We start from the raw sequence: 17620 nt of genomic DNA on the forward strand, positions 1-17620 counted from the left end.
GCTGATGCATGCAAAGAGTGCCATGCCATGCAGGGGTATTCTCCACACAGGAGAGCCCTACGCACAAGGAGTGCACCCCATAAGGAAAGCCACCTAGCACGAAAGAAGTGCAGCCTGCCCAGGAGTGGTGCTTCACACATGGAGAGCTGACGCAGCAAGATGACACAACAAAATGAGACACAGATTCCAGGTACCGCTGACAAGAATACAAGCAGACACAGAAGAACACACAGCGAATGGACACAGACAGCAGACAGCTGGGGGTGGGGGGTGGGTAAGGGGAGAGAAGTAAATAAATTAATCTTTAAAAAAATTTATTAAAAAAAAGATTTATTTTATTTATTTATCCCCCCCTTGCTGCTTGCTTGCTGTCTGCTCTCTGTGTCCATTCACTGCCGTTCTTCTGTGTCTGCTTGTCTCCCATTGTTGTATCATCTTGCTGCACCAGCTCTCCACGGGTGTGGGCCATCAGCTCTTTGTGGGCATGGGCCATCAGCTCTCTGCAGGCGCGGGCCAACTTGCCTTCACAAGGATACCCGGGGAAGCAAACCCAGGGCCTCCCATATGGTAGATGGGAGCCCAATTGGTTAAACCACATCTGCTTCCCTGTCAATGCACTTTTTAAAAAATATTTATTGAAGTATATCATTCTTACATTAGCATACATAAACAATAAATGTATAGTAAAAGTTGTGAACTTACAAAACAAACATACATAACATCATACAGAGGTTCCATACATGGCTCCACCAGCAACATCTTGCATTGTTGTGAAACATGTGTTGCAAAGTGTGAAAGAATATTGTCAAAATATTACTACTGACTAAAATCTGTATCTGACATTTGGTGTATTTTTCCCCTGACCCACCTTATTTTTTTTTAAAGATTTATTTTATTTATTTATCCCCCCCTCCCTTGCTGCTTGCTTGCTGTCTGCTCTCTGTTCATTCACTGTGCATTCTTCTGTGTCTGCTTGTCTTCCTTGTTGGATCATCTTGCTGTACCAGCTCTCTGCAGGGTGTGGGCCAGCTTGCCCTCACAAGGAGGCCCCAGGAATCAAACCTAGGGCATCCCATATGGTAGTCAGGAGTCCAATCACTTGAGCCACATCCGCTTCCCATATTTTTTAAAACGTATTTTTATTACAGAAGTTGTAGAATTCCCATACAACATCCCCTCACCAACACACCACACCACACCATGGTGGAACATTTGTTACAGATTATGAGATAATTACTACCAACCAAGGTACTTTCCTTTTTTTCTTTTTTAAAGATTTATTTATTTATTTATTTATTTCTCTTCCCTTCCCCCCCCACCCTGGTTGTCTGTTCTCTGTGTCTATTTGCTGCGTCTTCTTTGTCCACTTCTATTGTCAGCGGCACGGGAATCTGTGTTTCTTTTGGTTGTGTCATCTTGTTGTGTCAGCTCCCCATGTGTGCGGTGCCATTCCTGGGCAGGCTGCACTTTCTTTCGCGCTGGGCGGCTCTCCTTATGGGGTGCACTCCTTGTGTGTGGGGCTCCCCAGAGCGGGGACACCCCTGTGTGGCACAGCACCCCTTGCACACATCAGCACTGCGCATGGGCCAGCTCCACATGGGTCAAGGAGGCCTGGGGTTTGAACCACAGACCTCCTGTGTGGTAGACGGATGCCCTAACCACTGGGCCAAGTCTGCCACCGCCTTTTTTTTTTTTGAGGTACTGGAGCAGAGGATTGAGCCCCAGACCTCATACATGGGAAGTCAGTGAGCAGCTTTCTTTTAAATTAATTGTGATAAATTTTTGTTTAAACTGAATTTGAAGGTAAAATATTTCTTTTCCTTCTGTTACTTTTCTAATGATTAAATTAGGTGTTCCTATGAATTAAGTAGGTTGTGTTTGATGACTCTGCCAAATCTAATTTTATTGTATTTTTTCTTTCTTCAAGTTCTTTATTTTTTAAAGATTTTATTTAATCATTTATTTATTTCTCTCCCCTTCCCCCCCAACCCTGGTTGTCTGTTCTCTGTGTCTATTTGCTGCATCTTCTTTGTCCGCTTCTATTGTCAGCGGCACGGGAATCTGTGTTTCTTTTTGTTGCATCATCTTGTTGTGTCAGCTCTCCGTGTGTGCAGCGCCATTCCTGGGCAGGCTGTACTTTCTTTCGCACTAAGCGGCTCTCCTTATGGGGCACACTCCTTGTGCGTGGGGCTCCCCTACACGGGGGACACCCCTGCGTGGCATGGCACTCCTTGTGCGCATCAGCACTGCACATGGGCCAGCTGCACATGGGTCAAGGAGGCCCGGGGTTTGAACCACAGACCTCCCGTGTGCTAGACGGACGCCCTAACCACTGGGCCAAGTCCGCCGCCTTTCTTCAAGTTTTAAACCTAGACAAGATGGAAATATTATAATAAAAATACAACTTGCTAAATCTGTCTTAAGAACAGAGAATCTGAATAATGTCATAACCATTAAAGAAATAAAATTAGTAGTAAAAATATCTTTGCGCAAAGCAAGTTGAATCTTCAATTAATTCCAATCTTATACAAACCCTTTCAGAGACTAGAAAATGAGGGAATATTCCTCAACTCTTTTATGAAGTTGGCATTACCTTGATGCCAAATTGACATGAAAATAATATAAGCAATGTATATACACATACATACACACAGAGGCCAATCTCAATCACGGATTTTAAAAATCCTAAGAAAAATACGTATGAGCAATCTGAAACTGAAAATGTATAAGAAGTGTAGGGTAGTATATCATGTTCAAATTGCCTTTACCTCACAAAAGCAATCTCAGTTAATTTTTACTTTGTTTACCATCACTCAAAAAATTAGAAGAGAAAGATCATATTATTTCAACACTTGCAGAAAGCAAAAAACACTTGAAAAACTCAATATCCGTTCAGATTAGAACAATTCTTGGCTATCTGATAACAGTCATTTTCAAAGTTCAACTTCCGCAGGAAGAAGACACATGATGTAGTTTAATATGAGGGGGTGGAGCGCATTATTACGGAGTCAGCACCCATGGAAAGGAAAGGATGAAACTACAATTGGTTAGGGGAGGAGAAGTAGGGCTGTGATATAACCTCAAGAAAAGTCTCCGCTGACCCTATAGAGAGCTCTGAAATGGAGGTGGCCCTTTAGGTTGTTCGGAATTGGGGTTAGTAGGTTGAGCTGTTATTCCCCATGTCAACCAGTCACTGGAGGAGGCCTGCCCCAGGAAGCAGACATGACAAGATCAAGGTGACTTTCTTTAGCTGAACAGGGTTGACAGCTGAGGACTGTCTGCTGGTAGCACATGCAGTAGCTGGGAGAATCACTTCAGCTTTGAAGGGGGATTCTCAGCGGCACAGTACAGAGTCTGCTACAAGCATGTTCAGAAAGCCTACAGCAAATGATATATTTAATGTTAAAATGATGAAAGCATTCCTTTTAAGATCAGAAACAAGACAAGGAGCCCACCACTTCTATTCAGCATTGTGCACAGAGATATGGGGAAAAAAACATAAGGTTGAAAGAAAGAAACACAACGGATATGATTTACAGGTTATACAATTGTCTATGAAGAAATTAGCTACAAATAAATCATTATAATTAAAAAGAGAGTTTTTCAGAATGGAAAGTAAATGTGTTTACTTCTCTACACAAGCAATAATTATTTAGAAAACTTTATCTAAAAATACCATCTACAGTGACATAAAATACCATTTATAATGGAAATAAATCTAACAAAAATTTGCAATCCTTTTATGGAAAAAAAGATAAAACTTTATGGAATGATATTAAAGAATGCTTAAATAAATGAAAGACATGTTTTTGGATAGAAGAGTCCGTTTTGTAGAGATTTCAATTCTCCCCAAATTATTCTATAGATTGGATCAAATTCCAATAAAGCAAAAGCTCCAATGTGTGTGTTTTTTGTATATGTGTGGAATCTGACATGCTGATTCGAAAATTTATATGGAAGGAGAAAGAAGAAAGAGGTGGGAGGACTTGTTCTACTGGATATGATGACATATTACCAGGCTATATAATTAAGAATGTGATATTGATGCAGGGAGAGACAAATATACAAATGGAACAAAATAGGCTCCAGAAAGAAACCTATGCATATATGGAAACTTGGTCTTTGTAGATGATTAGGGATCATTGTAGAGGCAATTTGGTCCCATATGGGAATAAACATAAAATAGAATATTTCCTTATGTGATGAATTGAATTGTGTGCCCCAGTTTGGATATGCTCTTGGTTTTGGTCTGCATTTTGGTGGGTGTGGACCCATTGTAAATAAAATCTCTTTAAGCCATTACTTAAGTTCAGATGTGGGTCAAATGAACCAAGTTAGGCTTTAATCTGCATTACTAAAGTCCTTTTAAACAGAGTGAAAGTCAGGCAGAGAGAGAAGCCACAGGGAGGAAACAAAGGCTGGAAATCAATAGAAACCAGAGGAGAAAAGAAAAGACACTGCTGTGTGCATTGCCATGTGATGGAAATGTCAAAGATTGCTGGCCAGTCAGAAGACACTGACCCCAGAAGGAAGCAAACCTTCTAGTCTCTGAAACTGTGAGCTTGTAAATTTGTGGTGTTAAGCCAAACCATTGTATGGTATTTGCTTTAGCAGCTAGGAGACTAACATGCCTTAAATCATTAGCAAAAACAATCTAGGTGGTTAAAGGATAGCAAAGGCAAAATCACAAAATTTTAGAATAGTATACAATAGTATTTAGAATAGTATACAATAGTATTCAAGAACCAGAGAAAAGAAGAATTTCTTAAAGTGCAAAAGTGCAAACCACACAGGAAGAGATTAACACATTCAATTACATTAACTCAGTTACATTAAAATTAAGAATTCAGGTCATGAAAAGTCACAATAAAGCAAATAAAAGGACGAACCAAAAATTGGGAGAAGATATTTACAACTCATAGTACTGACAAAAGATTAGTATCTAAAATATAAAAATCTAAGAATCAAAAAGGAAAAGACAAACAAATAAAATTCACGACCAGATATTCACAAAAGAGGAGCACAAATAGTCTATAACCACAGGAAAAGATGTCAACCTCATTAGTAATCAGGGAAATGCAAACTAAAACCAAAATAGGCTACAGTAGTTACCTCTTGCTCCCAAACTTAACAGCTTAAAACAATAAACACACAGTTTCTGTGGGTCAAGAATTTGGGAGGGACTTAGCAGAGTGATTCTCGCTTAGGATGTCTCATGAGGTTGAGTCAGGAAGCTGGCTGGGGCTGTAGTCAGCTGAAGGTTGACTGAGACTGAAAGAGCCACTTCAAATATGGCTCACTCACATGGCTAGCAAGTTAATACCGGCTGTTGGCAAGAGCCTCAGCAGAGAAACTGCTTGAGTGGCCTTACAACATGGCAGCTGGCTTTTCCAGAGCAAGAGAGCCCAAGAGAGCCAGGCGGAAGCTGTGGTGTTCTTTTTGACTTCACCTGAGAACTCATAGTCCATTATTTCTATAATAGCTTATTGGTTAAACAGGTCAATTCTATTTATTATGGGCGTAGATTATGCAAGGATGTGAATACCAGAAGACAATCAGCAAGGACCTTCTTGGATGCCGGTAACCACACCTCCCATTGCATGCCTAGCAGACTGGCAAGAATTTAAAGATCTGTCACTCCTGTCGTGAAAGGAGCACAAGTACACTCACCAGCATCACATGGGAAAACTTACAGGCAGAAGTCACCATGTTGTATAGGTCTTCCATCCTCTCGCCATCCTTCTGGAAAGAGAGAGTGGCACTGGGGCCATTGAGCCATGCCATCTCTTCTCAATCCAAGGGTACTGAGCCTTGGGAACTCTATCTCCTGCTGTGGAATATAGCTGGCATAATCATACTCAAAAACATTTGCATTTGCTAGTAGAGTTGACCTTGTGCAAACCCTGTGATCCTGTAATTCCACTTCTGGAATGTACCATAAAGACACTTTGTACATGTTCAGAACAGCCTTACTTTTTAAAAAAATATTTATTTCATTTATTTATTCCTCCATTCATTGTTTGCCCTTGCTGTCTGCTCTCTGTGTCCATTTGCTGTGTGGTCTGTATATCTGCTCGTTTTCTCTTTAGGAGGGAACCAAAACCTGGGACCTCCAATGTGGGAGAGTGGCGCTCAATCACTTGAGCTGCCTCCACTCCCTGCTTTGTTGTTTCTCTCATTGTATTTCCTCTTGTGTCTCCTTTGTTGCATTGCCTCGTTGCATCAGCTCACTGCGTCTGCCTGTCATGAAAACTCACTGTCATGCTCTTCTTCTCCAGGAGGTACTGGGAACTGAACCTGGGACCTTCCATCTGATAGGTGGCACTCAATTACTTGAGCCACGTCTGCTTCCCCAGCCTTACTTTTAAGAGCAAAAATTCTGTAACTAATGGTGGAATGGATAAATAAATTGTGGTATATTTATAAAGTGGAATATTACATAGTAATGAAAAATGAGTGAACTACAGGTACCTGTATAACCTTAGGTAATCTAGAAAACAATGTTGAATGAAAGACAGAAATCACAAAGGAATAGCTGCATTATATTCTTTAGAGATCCGTACATGAGGGATAACCATAAAGAAAAGCAAGAGAATGATATAAAATCTAGAAGTAGTTACTTCTATAGGAGGGGGATCAGGAATAAATTGAAGACAGTTGCATAAAAGAGTCTAAGGCAGTGGTAATAAAATTCCATGGGAGTTTATTCTTCTTCTTTAAACTCTACAGATACATTTTTACAGTCCTTTTGTAGGAACAATATGCTTCACAATAAAAAACTGAAAATTAAAGTTTTCTGAAAGAAGACAATTTAAAATGTGAGGGCTATTTTAGTGACCAAACAAATTGTTCTTAAATTATTCATTATTACACATCCAGCATCACCCCCCCCACCATCCTTCCCCATCAAAATAGAAAACTATAAATACACCAAGCCTGGAAAAGAGAGTGAGTTTCCTTAATTCACAAACATTACTGCAAAAGCCCTGCATTCATTCCAGGTGAGATTTGCCCTCATGGCTCCCTCTGGTACATAGTGCCTGACTCTGAGCTCCAATGCAGATTGTCAGAGGAAGAGTTGTAATGGGCAGGGAAGAGTAAGCCCACAAGAGAAAATTTGAAATTGATTCACCTGGTGAACTCTACTATTTTTCGGATCTGTAGCATCCATGATATTTTAACATTAAAATACACATCAACCTATTTATTCTTATTGTTCTGCAAATGTTTTAGACTGGAGAGCTCATCAACTCCACTGTTAACTGGATGGCCCTAAATATTAGGGTTCTCAAGATGGTTAAAAAAAAAAAACAAGAGCAGAAACAAAAAAAGAAACAAGGAAAAACAAAACAAAGAGTATTTTCAGAAATTTAGTACATTTTTTCTAATGTGTCCACTAATCACTAAAGTTGGTTTTTTTTGGTTACATGATTTGACCGACAGGCTAGAGATGTTTCCAATTGTGGAATTTCTGGTGGCCTTTCAATTCCTTCAGTCTCCTGATGGTGGGCTTTACTGTGCCTGCAGAGGTGGTGGTATTGGTTTGGACCCTCTACTGTTTTCATGCAGGAACCGCAGAGCTTGTCTCTTCATTTTGGTTTTGCCACAGAAGGAGCAAGTGCTCTTGGAGTGCTGGCTGATTTCAATTTTCTTCATCTTTGTCCTGAGGGAGCGCCATAACCGCCTGTATTTACCAATGATTCTGACCTCCGTGTGTTTAGCCAGGTTGCCTCCAACTACCTCAGACCAGAGCACTATCCACTAAACTGCTAAAAAATAAAATTCTCCCCAAAAGATAGGTCAGTTTGAATAATGTACGTGTGTTTTAATTGGATGATTAGACCCAAATAATTTCCTGGCTTTGAAAAAGACTCAGCACCACAGATTTGATAGATGCATACATCAGTCAGGGTTGTTTGGTTGCAAGCAACTGAAACAAAATCTGACTGATTTAAGCAATGAAAGAATTTGTTGGAAGGATATGGGTGTCTCATTGAATTGAGGAAACCCAGTTGGCCAGTCAGATTTTGGAAAGGGCAGGAATCAAGTTAGTTTCAAGAATCTAGTTAGAGGGACTTTTTGGACAGTATTTTTTCCTAGGTTCTATCATCAAAATTAATTAGCTTCAGTATTATTTCAGTTCTTGTGTCACTGTGTTCAAATTCCAGCTAGGGTTTGGTCTGGTAAGAGGAGGGCATGGAGTGATTGACAGTTTCATCAAGACTGCTGCAGTGATAGGGCTGGGGTCATGTGAGGAAGAGGTGCGTTTTTTTCTGAAGGAAAACCAAGGTATTATTACTAGAAGGACTGATGTTGGCTATCTACCAAAATTAATTTAGGAGAAATTAATTTTGATGTAATCTTCTTATCCAGAATGACCATATAATTTAAATTAATGCCACAGATACTTGGGCACCTACTGTGGGACGCAGGATTTGCCAACTCACTTCTGATAGTCTCCTTGTCCTCATGTACAAATGTGATTGCAAAGCCCAGCGAGCGAGTGCCAGCCATTTCTGAAATAATCTGCCAGGCCCTGTAGGGTTTATTGCTGTTGGCAGCCCTGCCTCTCCTCCTCCTGGACCAAGAAACTGTGCTCAAAGCCAGAGGCCCCATCTCAGATGTCTGCGTGCCAGGGCCGCTTGTCTGAGACTCTTACTTTTCTGCAGTTCAGCTCTATAGCACTGGCTGCTTCAGTCTTGGTAGTATTTTCCTTCCATTTTTCAGACATCCCAGTGGACGTTTTTAGAAAGTCCATAAGGAGTAGTGGAAAAATATAGAAGTCAGAACAACCATTTCTATTCATTTATGCACAAATGTGTATTGCTTACTGTGATGGTTAGGCTAAGGTATCAGAACCCTGACTAATACATTACTTACAAGTTTGTCTACTAGGTGTTGAGATTGCAGTGATATGTGCTGAAAAGAAAAAGTAGGGGATGCTATGAGAGCATGTGGAGAGGGACCCCTCAACTAATCTGGTGGTGTTGGTTGCTGGATGCTTTACTAAGGAAATGGTGTTTGATAAAAAGAGAAATTGAAGGATTAGCAGGAGTCACCTAGGGGAAGTGGTGGGAGCAGGCTGGGAGACAGAAAGAAGAGCAAAGGCCCTGAGGTAGGAGGGACTTGGCATGCGAAGCTTGTGGTTGGTTCAAAGAGAGGCGTGAGAAGAGTAGCGTGAGGTGAGGCTGGGGGAGAGGGCAGGTCAACCATCCAGGCCTGGTGAAAGATTTGTTCAGTGACCCAGGACCTGTGGTGGGGGGAAGGGAGTAAAATGCTCAAATACGTGTTTTGAAAGGATCACTCAGACTAGGATGTCGAGGAATATTGGAAAGGAGAGGAAGAGCTGTGGCTGGCTCAGTGAAGTGGTGGGGGAGGATGGTGGATGGGAACAGGATGGGGCCAGTGAGATAAATAAACATGCTGGTCATTCCTAACAGTGACTAATGGGCCTGGGGATTGTGTTCTATCTACTGGACTAGCCCACAGTGTTTACTGAGATACACTATCGAAAACATTTTTTGCGCAATTACTATGTGCCAGACACACTTCTAAGAGCTGAGGATACAGCAATGAATAAAAAAAAAACAAAGTCAGCCCTCAAGAAGCTTATTTTCTGGTAAAATAGCTTAGATTCTAGTGGGGTTGTTTTAGGATTAAATGAGATGTGCAAGCTACCCAAATGTGTGTGGTCACTTTGGGATCTCTGGTCATGGATTTCTAGAGAACACTGCTTTTCAACTCTCTGTCTTAATTCCCTACAGTGCTATAACAAATTACCACAAATTCAATAGCTTAAACAGCAAACATAATATCTTACAGTTGTGGAGGTTGGAAGATGGAAACAGATCTCGCTGAAATCAAGATCTTGGCAGGGCTACCTGCCATCTGGATGCTCTTAGGGGAGAATCTGCTTCCTTGCCTTTTCTGGGTTCTAGAGTCTACCTGTACTCTTGACTTGTGGCACCCTCCACCTTCAAGGCAGCAAGGGCTGGTCAAGCCTTTGTCACATCACATCACTGTGACTCTGACCCTCCTGCCTCCTTCTAGGGGTTCTTGTGATGACATTCAGTCCACGTGGACAATAGACTCTCCATCTCAACAGCCTTAACTTAATCACACTTGCAAAGCCCTTTTGCCATGGAAGCGAACATAGTCGCAGGTTCTAGGGAACAGGAAGTGGGCAGCGTATGTGTGTGTGTGTGTGTGGTGTATTATTCTAGCTACCATAGTCCTGAATGAAGGACTGAGTCATAAAATGGAATCAAGATTTTCTCTTCTTTCAGTTTTGCTCTCAGTGTTACTGAGCAGTCAAGGGACTGAAAGACAGGGGCAACCAGAGTTAAATCAGTCTCTTTTCCTTGTGTCTGAGAGGTTTCAAGAGAGTCCCAGAGAGCTTCCTCTTTATAAGAGGGGCAGGGGTCAAAACTATAGGCCTTTCCCGGTACTTCTGAGCCGAAGAGCCCAGCAGGTTGTTTCTGGTTATCACGGCTGACTCACTGTTCTCAGAATATTCTAGCAAGTATTTGGAAATTTTTACTGGTGAGTGCTCTGTTGAGCAAGATTTCCTACCTACAGAATTACTAGCATATCCCTGCATGTTTTATAGCACAGAGACAGGAAAAGGATTCAGATGAATGAGGGAGCGTATGGAACTTGCTTCCTTGTGGGGGAAAATATTCTAAGCAATTCCTCAAAGTATCGTATTTCCCCATAATGCTGCTATTGGGGTCTGAAAAGAATCACCACTGGGGATATTTAGTGACCCATTTAAAGTGAAATTAATTGGCATTTCATCTTCAGGGACCAGGCTGCAGTTTTATACATCTCTCCCTTGGGCCCTCTAGAGGAACACACCTGAAACGGAAACAGAGAGTTTTGTTCAAGTCCTCTTTTATCCTTCAAGGAAATGCCTAGAGTTTCCTGATTCCAGGTAAGAAACTGCCTGAGAACTCAGTAAAAGCCAGTGAACAATTAACACTTTCAGATACAAAATCGGTGAGATGGGAGTGAGGTCTGCAGCTGCTGCCGTGTCAGGGCTGGCGTCTCCGCATTGAACGGCGAGTGTGAAAGTGTGGGCGCGGTGGCAGGCAGTGGCTTAAAATGTGGGGGTGACAGCCGGCTGGAGAGGGAGGTCGAGTATGAGCGTGTTCAAGAAGACAGGCCATTATCTGGGAGAAGAAAACTTTGCGATGCGGCCTTGTGATTGCCTTAGGTGGGATAAGAAGAGGTTGTTGACCGTGTTGGAGTGTGCGGAGAAAGGACACCGTGGTCAGGTGTCTTTGTTGCTTGCCGTTTCCCATGCTAGCGGGTCCTTGGGTCAGATTTGCTTCATCCGTGAAAAGGATTCTCATTTTTCCCGGCTTGGGAGAGGGCCCTGGGGGAAAAGCAGCCAAAAGAACGGCCTCATCTCTGAAGGGCAGAGAGGCACAAGCCCACCCAGCGTACAGTAGGCACTTTCCCACACCCTCTCAGCCATTCTCAGACGCCTGCTCTCGTTAGTTCAGCCCCGGTAATCCACTTCACCTCATCCGCGCCTTCAGCTGCTGGCAGCAAATGCCTGCAGCCTGGTGCCCTCGCCCACTCCTGCTGTCTCAAGTCCCAAGGACTCGAAGAGGCTGCTTCTGTCAGAAACCATCTCCTTTCCTGCACCCCTGAGCAGGGAAATGGGTGAAGGGGAGATCAGGAGGGGCTCGCGTTGACTTTCAGAATCCTGGCTTCGCTTCTTTGGAGCTGGTGTTTCTGCGTGATGGAGCTGGACACAGATGGGATCTCTTTTCACAAGACTTTCATGCTACTTTACTGGAATTGTAGTTGGTGCTGGGGTTTAAGATATATCTAGGGGATTTGAATCTCTGGATTGACAATATGATAGCCAGGCCCTGAGCCTCAACAGACTTCAGTTCCTATACTCTGATTTATTGGACTTACCCCACTCAGCTAACATGGAGTTGAAGAATGTCAACCACCACACCGTGGAGCCTAGAGAGCCTACAAGTGAAAGCAGGAGGATTGCATCCAGTATCCATGTGGAATCTAAGCCTCCTCTTGACATAGATGTGCAATGGACACAACCAATCCAAGGTCCACAGAGAAAATGTGGCATTGGTGTGGGAACAGTGGCCATGGTGGCTGCTGGGTGCGGGGAATGGGAGGAAGAGATGAGATGTGGAGGCGTTTTCGGGACTTGGAGTTGTCCTGGGTAGTGCTGCAGGGACAATTACAGGACATTGTAGATCCCCCCAGGGCCCACTGGATGGAAACGTGGGAGAGTATGGGTATGATGTGGACCATTGACCATAAGGTGCAGCGATGCCCAGAGATGTACTTACCAAATGCAATGGATGTGTCATGATGATGGGAGAGAGTGTTGCTGTGGGGTGGGGGCGGTGGGGTTGAATGGGACCTCATATTTTTTGAATGTAATATTTTAAAAAAATGAATAAAAAAAAAAAAAGAATCCTGGCTTCGAAGCCCCCATAGGATTGACATGCAGCCCGTTTTCGGGCATTGCAGTCTACATTGCAGCCAGTGTTCTGCCCGCTAAAGTGAGAATCGATTCACTGGGTAATAAATGGAAGAATCCTCCCCAGGCTTTCTGGCAAAATTCCTTATGCTATTAGTAGCATTAAGCAGGCTTTGACAATGGGAGATAAGCCACCCTGACGTTCTGACTGCGAGCACGTTGCATATCCCTGGCAGGAACGGAGGAGAATGTGGCCATTTGAGCCTTGAGTCACCTGCTTAGCTGTGTTCTTTATCTGGGTGGCATTAGTAGGGCTTGCTCTTTCATTCTTTCACAGAATGCTATAGCTCATTAAAAAGAGCTGGTAGATACAGAAAGCATAATATAACACTTTAAACTGGCTTTGCCTCCGGATTTAGCGACTTGCCTATGTAAACGGCCCTGGTGTTGATCTTAAAGTCAAGCTGCCACTGTAAATAGATCGTTAGGCCGTCCTCTCCAAGCCCGGAGCAGGCCGCGTCATCCTGCTTGTTGGCTCTGCCCGCTGGCGCCTGCAGGTGGGCAGGGCAGGGCAGGGCGGGCACTAACCTGAGGGCCTGGGCTGTTGAACAGGGGAGCTCGGTCGTGCCATTGACTGGACCCCTCTAAAAGTCCATGCGGGGCCCCAGCATTGCCAACCCTGGAAAGAGGCTGCGTGATAGATAAGCCCACGTTTTCAGTAGATGTGCTCAGAAAAAATTTTAAGGGAAATCTTATTTTAAACCAGACTATTAGTACCATCCTTACTGTTACTATAGTCTTCTCTTTAAAGCATCGCATCATGAATCCTATTAAAACATGAATACTCCTTCCTTAGTTTTATCTCTTCAGGAAATGCTGATTTTCATAGGTTGGAAAAGGGTTATCCCCCTGGGAGGCAGGGCACAGGTAAGCCAGCCATTTAACGGCGACACAAAGTGTCGAGAGTTAATAACTTTGATTCCTGCTCCCGGTGAATCCATTCTGTGCGTCCCGGCCTGGAGAACATTAAGAAGGGCACGGGGAACACCTGACGGCGATAGATCAGTGAGGCGGCCGGCCTCTCTAGGGGGCAGTATTTACTAACGGGGTGACTCTTGAATGGGCTGGGAAGGAGGCAGTGACCTTGCAGCATCCCAGGCACGCTGTTTCTGCCTGTCTGCCGAGATCAGCAGCAGAGGGTGTGTTCTTCAGAGATGGAAGATACTAACGGGGTCAGGCTTGCTCTGCTTAGGCCCACTTTCTGTGTTCTTTCTCCTCCCAGGATGAAAACTACATGGACCATTTAACAACGTACAGCTAAGGAAATCCCAGTTGGAACCAGAGGGGCACTCAATACACAAGAACAGGCTTACCACTCTACAGTAGCACCATGAGGAGGACGTTCTTGCATTCAGAAAACAAACAAGCTAAATGTCCCCCTACCTGTATGATCCTTCTGCATTTGCAAAATCCATTCAATACTCACAAAAATCCTGGAGGATGAGTCTTATGATAGTTCCGTTTAACAGGAGAAAAACCTAGGTTTCAGAGATGTTAAGGAACTTGCCCAAGATTGCACAGCTAGTAAAACGTGAGCATCGAGACTTAAACCCCAGCGATGTGACTTTAAATTCTAGACCATCGGCAGGAAAGATAAAGGTCCTCAGCTCCCCTGCTGCACAGATTGGGACACTTCCAGCTCTACAAGAGTACCTGCACCCGGGGTCCCTCCCAGAGATGTGCACCAAGAGCCTGGCATTTGCAGCACCCCTGCCCTTTCCACATGATGGTCACTGAGTTTTCAGGAAACCAAATATAATTTATTACCAGTTTAAGACCAGGGCCTCAGACCTTAAGTAGAGGCATCAAGACACCCCTTGGGGACAATGTCAGACCCTGCCTCATGTCACTTATCTTTCCTAGCTGCCCACAACCCACCCCCCCAAAAAAAAAAAACACTTCCTACTCCTTGTCTTGAAGCTTTAGTCTCTTTCCAATTCGTCATCCAATCAACAAATAATCAGGTCGCTTCAGCCACATGTTAGTGGCCAGGAGCGGGTAGAGCTTGGGCTGTTCTTTGCTGTTGGTCTGAGCCATGATATACTCCAGCACTGAACATTGGGCTTTGGGTCCTGTCCCCTTGCTTCTAACGGGGATGAGGTCTTTTGCCAATTCCAAGTCCCCATTGCTTTCTGACTCAAGATGAGGCCTCCTAGGACCAACCACTTATTCCTAGTCTGATCCTAGTACATCACCGCTCAGAGCCCATCCTTTTTTTCCCCCTTACCCACAGCACCTTAGTTCCCTGCCTGGTGTCGAGACTCCAAGCTCCAATTCCTGTTTGTGTGGACGTGATTCCCCTCCTCTGCGGGCGTGTGTGTAGGCAGGGGCACTTTCCCAGACCAGTATGCAGCAGGGCTTGGCTGGACTTCTGGAGCTCTCCTGAGTAAAGTGCATGAGATGTCGGCTTCTTTTAAGAGCCAGTGACCAGGCAAGGCTGCAGCTGGGTTTAGCTCTGGTTCTTACTTTATTTCTCAGTCCCATCTACCCTGTGAGGTTTGGGGCCTAGCCTTACTCTTGCCAATCCCTCTTTCTCAAGGATTCATGTCTTGACTCTGAACCCGAACCCACTCATTGTCCCCTTAGTCCCTAGTCGATATATTTCCTCTTTGCCAGATGCCATGGCCAAGTCAAACCACCTGGATTCTCCTTGTCCCGCCCTGCTCTGCCACCGGGAAGTTCCTCTGCTCATCCTTCCCAGAATACACACTGTTGTGGCCATTATCTGATGTGTGACCAAAAGCCACGCTCTCCCAAGCCGCCCATCACGATGGTGCCTGAATCATTCTGTGTCACCCTGCCAGGCTTGGCTCTAGCACAATTTTTGAACATATTGTGAAGTGACCACATGATGGCACTCTCAAGCTTCCAATACTCTCTGAGAGTTGGCCAACTGCAAAACTCCCCGAGTCAAGATCTGTATTTTTCTGTTTGGTGAATATCAGAACACTGGAAACCGGTAATGGTCGACAACCCCCAGAAAATCTTCAAATGTTATTTGCCAAGAATTCTTCACAATTAAGAGCCAGTTCTGCTTGATGCTTGCCAAGCATCAGCTATTCCTCCTGAGTACACGTGGCTACTGCCCCAGGCCCTCTTTTCTTCACACTCAACATGGGCACATTTCTGTCCTAAATAGTCTGCTGGTTTCTATGAACACAAAAATAGACACCCAGAGATTTAAGAAAGATTAAAATGTTCTTGCCTAAGCATGAGTGAAGTGATTTCTCCTTTTGTTTTGGTCCATCATTATGCTAATTAAACAGTTAAAAGCCTTTTCTCTCCCTATATACACAGCTGGACAAATCATGCACACAAAGGAAAACTACCCATATCTAGAAAAATCCACACTAGCTGATTAGTCATTACACATTTCCAGAGCACAGGCGAAGTTTCCCAGGAAACCATCCCAAAGCTTTGATATTTTTCCTATACCTCCCCTGGCTGATTCAGATTCCTTTGCCTTGAGGATTATTTTGTGTGTGCTTTTAAACTGAGGAGATTTACTTGGACTTATTAGTTTTAAAAAACAAAAATGTGACTGAATGATGGCTTGATGTTCCCAGAGATCTGCATAAAAGGCAGTGTATCACAGAGGGGGAAATACATCTTCCGGATCAAGTAGGGAAGGGTGTTCAACCCTTTTTTGCTTTGGGCAAATTTTCTCAACTTCTTTGACCTTCAGTTTGCTTCACTCGGGGAGCCAAGGAAGAATATTTAACTTCCAAAGTTGCTTTGGAGATTAAATGAGCTAATGCAAGCAAGCACAGTAGGTACTCAGTGATGGATAACTAGAATTCCTGTGAGAGCTGGGGTGATGAGGAGCATAGACCACAGCCAAACCAGAAGGTCAGGACCATTTCCTCATGCTTCTTGTGAAACCCTACATGGTGGTTATAAAACATGGGGTGGTTATAAAACATGGTTTCCTGAGTCAAATTCTCTGGATCCAAACTCTTGCTCTGCCATTTGTACAGTAGATGATTTGGGGAAAGGGGAGCAAAGCTTGCCAAGCATTGGGGTCCTGGTTTGTCTTGCTCCATGACACCGCTGGGAACACTGAATGAGATATGCAGGGATGCATGTCACTGAGCACCTTGCCACCCAGTGAGCATTCAATAAATATTAGCTATTAATGCCAGGGATGTCAGCCAGTGAGATTTCTTACCTTTTCTAGTATCAGAGTTCCTTTGCACGGGAATACTCCCTGTCAGTTTGTGCTGCCCGGTTATTAGACCTTGCAATTCATTGTGATGCTTAAACATGTGCACAAGGGAATGCACCACAACAGATTTCAATCAAGACATTGTTTAGATTTTTTAAAAAAATGTATGCACTTGGAGCAGAGCATCACTAAACAGAAAGCCCAGTGTATTAAAAAAATGGTTTAATACAAGGTGTCAGTGGAATCAGACAACATCGTGATTAGATTGCGAGGTGATCCTGCTGGTGTCAGGCCTATTGCTAGCACGGGACACAACAGCCATAGTGTGGGAGGGAATCAGCGTCCTGATTTGCTATTCACACATCTCCAGGGAGTGGAACTTCACCTCATGAAAAGCATAAGATTCGTAGCAGGGCTCCTCAGTGGCTGCTTTTCTTTGTACTTGTTCTGTGACAGCACAAAGGAAGCAGGTTTATTCTCTCATTACTGGAGATGAACTGTCTCGTTGACAACAACCACGCGGGAATCTTGTAGAACTCATCTGATCCGTGACTTGATCTGTGATCTTAGCATCCAAACTGTCTCTAAACCCAGCAGAATCTCTAAAACCACCTTCACAGGAGAGAAGCCAGCACAGTTTCTGACTCACAGAAGGTGTTCAATAAGTATCTGTTGCAAGAATAAATGAATTGCAAGAACAGATATGTATTTTACTCATACTTGATTCTGGGGCATGTAGATCACTGAGGGGTCCTCACAGGAGAATATGCTTTTCAAGTTTTGGATAGAAAGCATTGGTAGGCTTTCATTCTTGAGAAATTAAAATTACAAGCATTTTCTTCCTCTCAGAGGTATTGTGTACAAACAATCCCTAGAAATGAACTGTCTGGAGTATTAGGAAAAGAATAGGAAAATTTAGGGGATACAAT

At 43.6% G+C, this 17620-nt stretch overlaps 1 long non-coding RNA gene across 1 annotated transcript in view; it reads left to right on the plus strand.

Moving 5' to 3' along the window:
• Positions 1-17391, plus strand: part of LOC139440009 (uncharacterized) — a 91006-nt gene extending 73615 nt beyond the window's left edge. The window contains exons 2-3 of the long non-coding RNA XR_011650120.1: positions 10804-10933; positions 13749-17391. This is a non-coding gene — a long non-coding RNA (uncharacterized lncRNA). The remainder of the gene's footprint in view (positions 1-10803; positions 10934-13748) is intronic.
• Positions 17392-17620: the final 229 nt, after the last annotated feature.

This window comes from Dasypus novemcinctus, chromosome 11 (assembly GCF_030445035.2).
Source record: "Dasypus novemcinctus isolate mDasNov1 chromosome 11, mDasNov1.1.hap2, whole genome shotgun sequence".
Classification (NCBI taxonomy): domain Eukaryota; kingdom Metazoa; phylum Chordata; class Mammalia; order Cingulata; family Dasypodidae; genus Dasypus; species Dasypus novemcinctus.